Genomic DNA, 8672 nt, shown 5'->3' with positions numbered 1-8672 from the left:
CTCCCCTTTTGCGCCACCGACGACCCCTCTCCGACCGCACCGCCGACCGGCCCCATCTACCCAAGCGCGACGCCGCCACCCCCCTCTCCCTGAGCACCACCGCCGGCCCCCTCCCCCAGCGTGTCGCTGAGCGCCCCATCTACCCCCACTACCGCTGCCGCGTGTCCCATTCCCTCGCCTTGGGATAGCGCCCTGGATGGCGCAACTCCAGCTGCACCATTGTGGTGGAGGCGCGACGCCGTCTTCGAGATGCTCCATCAGCTTCTCCTCCTCCTCTTGGTATACACTGAACACCAGTTCGTCGATAGGCTCCCGGGAGGTTCAAAACATTTCACTTCACCATTTTATGTTTTCTCAGTTCATCTTATAAAAAAGCAGAAATAATTATTTGTCATTATCTGTCATTCACGCAAGTTCAGGTATACATGCTGCACAAGTTCAAAAATCAGAAGAAACAAAGCTCAAACCAAGTTTAAAAATGGTTTCCTTAATAAATTAGTTGGTTTTGGTTAATTCGTTGTTATGGATAGTACAAATGCACATTGTTGTGTAGTACATCTGTATTGTGATTGTAATTGTTTTTTGGAGTTTAGAAAAAGATAACAAAAGGGTACATAAAAGAACCCAAAACATTCAGCAGTTCTGGAAGCCCAACTTTCAGTTCAACATGTTTTCTATCATCAGCACATTAAGAACCCCAGAAACGGTTCAATGTGTGTGTTGAAAAAATAGTCTGACTATATACAAAAATTGATTATGTCGCTACTTGCCGTGCTCTGTTCCATCTCCTTAATTACTGATGATGCATCAACTCTCTCATGATTTGGTGTTCTTATTCATCTACAGATTCTGCTCATATTGACTGTTTGTACTGCATGTATGTATGAGTTCAATGTTTTGAGTTTGCTTTGTTTATATTACTTCCAACTCTAAAGCTTGACATGCATATTGGGGATGGGATTTTCAGGTACTAGTTTGGAATTGTAGCTAACCCATACTAAAAATGTTTCAGCATCTCAACGAATAGCTCGATTTCACTAGTGTCCTATTTTGCTGTCGATCCCGTCCTCGGCGTCCATGAGCGAGCACCCCGTATCCGGCGGTGAGTTGAAGGCCACCCGTGATCCCTGCTTCCGGTCATCATCTCCACCTCAGGTGAGTTCACTGCCGAGAACAAGCACGGCCACACCTACAGTTCCTGGTGGTTGCCTTGGCCACCCTCAGCCACGAGCTCCACCATGGTTATTGGCAGCCGTCCAAGTGGAGCGCGGACATCAGTCCAACTAGAATCACGGCCACCATCTTCACCAAGCGCTGCATAGCCGTCAAGTCGAGCACATACAACAGTCCAAGGTGATGCGTGATTACTGATGGATTCAACATCTTTTTATTAGTTTGAATTCTGCAAGTCTCAATTCTATGGAAGCTTGCCGGCGATGCGGCCAGCATGCTTTCGGCAATAGTGGCACCACAAACAGCATTGGCAGCCAGCACATGCACTACATGCTCGACTGCTGCACACTGCCGCCATGGACGTAAACTACACATATTTTTTAGCAGTTTGGCAAAATAGAAGTTTGATATCAGTTCACCCTTGAGAGGTAGTAAATGCGGAGCAGAAAAATTGTAGCAGTTCAGCAAATAACTTTACATGTACAAACGCTTCAGCAATCATTACAAGGCCACTTGATTTACTGTCTAATCTTGGAGATAAAATCCACTATCCTAAGTTTGCGATGGCAGGTCACTCATGTGGAGGATCCACGGCATATGTTTCAGAAGATCAGTACCATCGTTACAAACGGATCAGTACCATCATTACAAAAAGGTAAGAACTAATTGCGCGTGAAAAGAGCTGTTATCTCTGAAATTCTGGAAGAGTTCAGATAGACTGCGGGTTAATGAAGTCCGTCAGGTTCTTTGATTTTATACATAATCAAATCCTTGGATCTCAGGAAGATATAAAGTATATGCACAAGATGGATTTGGGATGCATACAGATTCTCATTTCTTGTCCACAGCTTATTCCCTGGTAAGTACTAGTAGTGTACAAGTGTATGCAACTAAAAGTAGACCGTAATTCCTTTTTGAATAATTCTGATTCTTGGTACCACATTGTGTAGATGTAATAGGACAGACAAACCCTGAGGGCATGGACTACTAGAACAATTTGATAGACGAGCTGATACTACATTGGTATATAAATTGTTACTGTCCTATCCCGATTTGTTGATGTGAGATTGAATTGTACAAATAATATTGGTCTCTCAAATATTGGCTAATCCAACTACTTGTTCTGTCATTTTGGTACGAATACAGCCTCACCCAACACCCCCCAGCGAGTCGCCACCCAACCCCTTCCTCCACAGCTCACCTCCTCTGCCTCCACCCCCGAGGTCCTTCCTTGCAAGTCCACGTCGGAGCGCCATCTTCCGCAGTGGAGCGGATGACCAGGGACACGAGTCCTTGCTGGAGCGCTCCTCCTCAACCAGCAGTAGGTGCCTCTTCTCTCTCTCAACCGGCAGCAGGTTCCCTTCCCCCATACATGTTTTTCTAGATCGTGTGCTCCTCCATAATCAAACCTGACGCTGGCCTCGTGGTGCACTTGTGATCTACACATGTTTGTCTTAATGCCTAAAGTGGAGAAGAACATGTTTCCGATGTCAAACATCAGTAGATTACAAATGGGTCACTATTTATTCTTTCCTCAGTTCATAGAGATTAATGGGAATTGTTGGATGTGTGTTGGAGAAATAGTTCAGTTTTACATATCATACGAAGAAAAGAACATGTTTCTTATAGGAGAAAAAACAAAAACACTATTAGCAACTCACAATGTATTCTACCATCAGTTCACACAGAAACAAAAAATAGGGCGGGTGTGTGTTAGAGAGAGAGAGAGAGTTCAATGTCTCACTATTTTCACTTGCCCAGGAAAAAATGCTTTGTTGCAGATTAGAAATATTGATTTTTTTGTCTGATTGAAATTTGAACTGTATCCTTCATATATTATACAAACAATACACATATTAGAAAATAATCTATTGCATGTGATAGTTCATCTGGTTTGTACGATCTTTTTACCTATATTGCTCCATTCTTTTCCTTGCAGATCATGATCTTGAGAGGATCGCTGTCGAGACTGAAGGTGATTTTTTTACATATATTGCTTTAATAGTTCTTGCACTTTCCTCCATTTTCATGTGACACTTGTTAGATTGCTCTCAGTATTTGATGTATTTCATGTAACACTTATTTGATTGCTCAAGAGAAGTGTTATTTATTAGTGAATTTTCTTTTAGTGGTAGAAGTTCAATATGTATTTATATCAACAGTCGAATGAACAGTACAATCTATTAGAAAATAATAGATGCATGCATGCAAGATAATGGATGTTTCATAACTCTCTCCCACGCTAATAACTTGTCACAATTATCGGATCGGTGCATGCATGCAAGATAGATCTGATTACGGGAATAGTATATCATAGTCATTAAGTTGTTTCCAAAAATATCATAAATCCGGATCCTGAGTTTGTCTCTCCTAAATGACGAATCTACCCTTCAAATAAGGTACTCCCTGATTTTCGGTTGCAGTACTCCTTAATGCTTACAATGGAGTACCCTTCAAGTATATCCGTTGGATCTGAGAGAATGAATGGACCATATTAAACTAAGGGTACTGTAAAAGAACTCTTTTTTTACATATATTGCTTTAATAGTTCTTGCACTTTCCTCCATTTTCATGTGACACTTGTTAGATTGCTCTCAGTATTTGATGTATTTCATGCAACACTTATTTGATTGCTCAAGAGAAGTGTTATTTATTAGTGAATTTTCTTTTAGTGTAGAAGTTCAATATGTATTTATATCAACAGTTGAATGAACAATACAATCTATGCGTTAAAACATAACAGATCAGTTCATTGTCAGTACAGGCTCTGAAACTGCTCAGTACAGGCTGGGGAACATTTTTGGAATCACGTATATATAGCGGTTGCTTCCAAATGAATTTGTCGTTGCTAGTACATTTTTGGTAGCAGATGCTTCCAAGTGAATTGCCGTTACTACTATCTACGATGTTGCTGCCATGTTTTGTTTTTCTTTGAATTTACTATGTAACCACTGCTCATGGTAACATCAAACAACAAATTTTATATGCCTGGCATGTTTGATCTGATTTGACTCCATGACCATAGTGCAAAACAAAAAACTATAGTATCCTTGCTAGCTTGCAGCTGTAATTTTGATTGCACAACAGTTTAATTGCATCGCCATCTCCCGGTGGGGCTCTGCTGTCGGAGCACCCTGGCCGTTCACAGCCACCACTCCAGGCCGTTCAACGCCACCACCCCTGGCCGTTCATTGCCAGCAGCACCCTGGATCCCACCCCTCACCCTAGTTGTTTCAGTTATCGAGTGAGTTTTAGTCCAACTTGAGCTCCTTGAGATGATCATATAATTAACTTCAAAATTATTACATGGTCCATGTATTTTACAACAAGTCCATGTAGTACTACATGGGAAGTACAAAAATTACTTCTAGTGAGAGTTCATTTAAATCTACAGGGTCCAGTCCCATATATCTTTTAACCAAGTTCATGGTGTGGCCCAGGGTGCTCGTCCGCGATCACAAGAAGCAGGCCATCGAGAAGGAGCTGGGCGACATGGTGCAGCGGTGTGGCCAGTTCAACCACCTAGCTAATAGATCATGTTTTTCTCTCTTTTGCCTATGTCTCTTAGTGTGTTACCCCTTCTTATTTTCATATAGCGTATTTTGAACATCAGATGCTTTCAAAAATGTGTCGCGCAAGTTCAAGTATAGCTGCTGCAGGAGTTCAAAAATCTGAACAGTTTAAGCTCAACCCAATTTCAAGAACTGTTTCCTTTATAAATTGTTTGAAGTTTGTGATTTTGGCTCATGGCAGGAGCTCGTTGACGATGAAGGATGTGAAGCTTCACCACCATTCACAACTCCAGTATGGTCCAATTCGTCATGAGGATCTGGAGCTTCAACTTTTTCAGTTCATCTTTCATATGCTTTTTAGTACATCTACTTCCTCATCGTAAGTCCAATTTCCCTTTTATATTTCCAGCTTCCTATAGAACAAACGTGTGCTTGTGGTTAAGCATGAGAAATGAGCCTCTGTAATGTCTCTTGGTTTATCAATTTGTAGAGAAAAACATGTACTCCCTCCGTCCGAAAATACTTGTCATCAAAATGGATAAAAAGAGATGTATCTAGAACTAAAATACGTCTAGATACATCTCCTTTCATTCATTTTGATGACAAGCATTTCCGGACGGAGGGAGTACCAAAGTCAAATTCTCAAAAAAGGCTCTTCTTTGCATCTTTCAGTGCTCACTTAGGTTGGCATCAAATTATTTGTTTCTTCTGATGATGTAAAACTAGAATTTTGGGTATATCTTTTGGTGCATATTTCTATCTATATAAAACTTATATATTACATTTTCTTGAGGGTGCATATTTCTATCTGTATAAAACTTATATGTTACATTTTCTTGAGAAAAATGGATGCAGCATTCACAACCGTTTTGGATAACTAAGTAGAATGACTAGTACTGAGAGCAAGTATTTTACAAATGTACATAGTATGATTTTATTAATGGATAAGGACATGAAATCATATCTTGCTTCAAGTTTGAGCACATGACTATTTTGTATCTTTACTATTTCTGATAGCAAGTTCTGCAATTGATCCGTCCAGATGGAAGAAGGAAATCAGTCCAACAGGCGCATCTAAAGTGACATGTCGTGCACCGCCCACTCGTCCTCAAGCTGCACGTCGTGTCGTGCCGGCTTGCCATCAACCACAAATGTGGCTCAACCCCCACGGTGCTTCCACGACCACCGCACGCAGCCTCCCTCTATTGTTGCCCTCACCATGCTCTCCTGCGTATTGGCGGCCTCGACGAGCTGACTAATTGGTTACCCCTCCTGCGTGCTGCAGTACGCCGCCGAGCTGGTCACCATTTATATTTTTGTTTTAAGTTCATTTGTGTTCTTGTTGTCAGGTCGCCTGCAAAATTGTTATCGTTGTTAGTTTGTGTGTGTTCTTGTTGTTAGGTCCTGTGAAGTTTGTTATCAATTCGTGTGTATTGTGTTTCTTTTGTCGCTTCATTAGTACATATCCACCTACAACCCATTCAATGATGTAAGCCATGCAAGTTCGAAAAGATATGGATAAAACAATGGTGGTGGTGAAAAGAATACAGCCCATTCAATGATACAAGCCACGCAAGTTTGAAAGGATTCACATCAGTACAAACTCTAGAGGGCATGTATATTATTTGCCCACGGAAATTCAAAATGGTAAAAGTCCAAGATGTAAAATGAGAGAATTCCAGACCATCGTTGAAGTTGAAAAAAAAGAAACACACAAAACATTTTCTTTGTTTTAAGAAAATGTCATTCAGTTCAACGATATAAACCAGGTAAGTTCGGGGATGATGATACCACTATGTTGAGCAATGAATAAAGGAGGAGATATTTGTCAAAAAAAAGGGGGGTATGTTGCTACTCTTTTGAAAGAAAAAAAGGAATTCTCGTGAAAACACGCTCAGTACAAAACCATACAGACATCAGTGCATGTACTCCTTTTTTGGAACCTTCCTAAATTACTCTATGAAAAATACATCAGTACAAACACACACACATATCAGTACAAATACTCTGTTTTTTTACAGGAAAACAACACGACGTGTCTCACCGTATTTGAAATTACTCATCAACGATTGCGAATTTGAGAAAACGTTCAACATGACTAAGTTTTGCATTTTTGATAGCTATCTAACGGTATATTATTTGCCCATTTCGACAAACTTTTAAAAAAATCGCATTCAAAATCAAATTTGACTGTATTCGAATTCATTTTTAAAACGTAAGGAATTAGGAAAACATTTCTATATGAACAAGTTGCGCATTTTCCATAGCTTTCCAACGCCGTATTATTTGCATCAATCCAACAAACAGTTTGAAAAAAGGTGAAAATACGTTTCGCCTAGAATTTCACCGTTTTTCAAATTATTTTTAAATTGTATATAATTTGAAAATACAGTAGATACATGGAAGATGCAGATTTTTACCAGCTTTCCAACGCCATCTTATTTGCTCAATTCCGATAAACGTTTGAAAATTGAGTCCAAAATACAATTCACGTTTTCGGTTTTGAAAAAAATGGTTTTTTCAAAACAGCTCTTACACCGTGATGATTTTGCAAAAGAATTCTATATGACCGTAATATAGATGTCAAGAGCTTTCCAATGATATATGACACGCCTCATTCCGACGAAAAGACGATCAGTTCGATGAGATGAAAATCATCAGTATAACCGCGTGAAACCATCAGTTCAAGTAGGGTAACAGAATAATATTCTGTTACGCGAAACAGAATAGCTAATCCAGCAATTTTTGGCCGTTTCTGGTCGATCCCCTAAACTTAAAGTTTTAAACTTCAATTTGATCAAGTTCAAAGCAGGTTCAACTGAAAGTAGCATGCATTCAAACCTAAACATAGAAAGTTTTGCATAACCGAACATAAAACATAAATTTAAACTAAGCTAAACTACTTTCGGTCGAAGTGGAGGTCGAGCCAATCCTTCCTCGTCAGGTACGGTGTGCCGCGAGTTGGGTCCGGGCCGGTGCCGTCGTCGGGGTCGTTGGGGAAGACACTCCTCCACTCGCCAATGTCGATCTCCTCGTCCTCGCCGCCCACCTCGACGCCCACCGCACCGCCGTCCTCGCCGCCTTCGACCTCATCATCGGAGGAGAGCACGATAACCTCGTCGTCCTCCGCGTCGGCATAGATCACCCGCTCCGCCTCCATGAGCTCCGGGTGCTGCCGGCGAAGCTCTTGCATGTAGGCCTCATCGGCGGCCTCGGCCACGAGGCGCTCCCATGCCTCGCGATCCTCCCGCGCATAGCCGAGCTCACCACCCCTGGCTCCGGCGGAACAAGGTCGACAGGACGTGTGCCGAAGGGAAATTGTGCCTAGCCGTCGCGCCATGGTAGCGGTCGTACTCCATGGATGCGAGCTCGGTCGTGTGGAAGCTACCGAGCCACCGGTGTGGGTCTCCCGATCCGTAATCTCGGTGACCCACTATAAGACCCCGAGAATCATGCTACAGTAATCTCCCCTAATGATGGCCATGTCATCATGATTACTAAGCAAATTGCCACTTGTCCATATTCAAACTCAAATTCAAATTTAAATTGCAAGTGAAATTATTATTTCTTCAAACAATAAAAGTAAAATGTTTGCATTATTCTATAAATTCCCCTGATCATTTGTCATGTTGAAACCAACATCATCTGACTCGCCAATTAATCCCTAGTAAAGTATAAAGTGGTCCAAAAACAACAAAAATGACCTTTTCAAAATAATCAAATGTTTATGTATTTCCATTTGACTTTAAACTTTGTGAGCATCATCATATCATTGTGTGGCATTTATGTGCTAGGTTCATATTTTACTAAAATCATTTAGTGCCTCAAATAAATAGAAAATAGTGTCTAAAATAGAAAAGAGTAAAGGAAAAAGAGAAAAAGAATAAGAACTAATGTCTCATGTGCACTTTGGCCCACCATTAATAGTACATGGCCCAACCCAGCTGGGTCTTCCCTGATCTTTGGCTACAGTAGGAGGAGGGGGAA

General features: G+C 41.1%; 1 long non-coding RNA gene across 2 annotated transcripts; it reads left to right on the top strand.

Moving 5' to 3' along the window:
- The first annotated feature begins 3715 nt into the window (after nucleotides 1-3715).
- LOC125531653 lies at nucleotides 3716-6057 on the top strand. Of its 2 annotated transcripts, none has more exons than XR_007293398.1 (3): nucleotides 3716-4417; nucleotides 4614-5064; nucleotides 5728-6057. It is a non-coding gene; the product is annotated as an uncharacterized LOC125531653 (long non-coding RNA). The 2 variants fall into 2 exon arrangements; XR_007293396.1 differs by having other exon boundaries at nucleotides 4568-5064.
- Nucleotides 6058-8672: the final 2615 nt, after the last annotated feature.

Source organism: Triticum urartu, unplaced genomic scaffold (genome assembly GCF_003073215.2).
Source record: "Triticum urartu cultivar G1812 unplaced genomic scaffold, Tu2.1 TuUngrouped_contig_7740, whole genome shotgun sequence".
NCBI classification, from domain to species: Eukaryota; Viridiplantae; Streptophyta; class Magnoliopsida; order Poales; family Poaceae; genus Triticum; species Triticum urartu.
The sequence above is the reverse complement of the archived record's forward strand: the minus strand, read 5'-3'. Positions and strand labels throughout refer to the sequence as shown.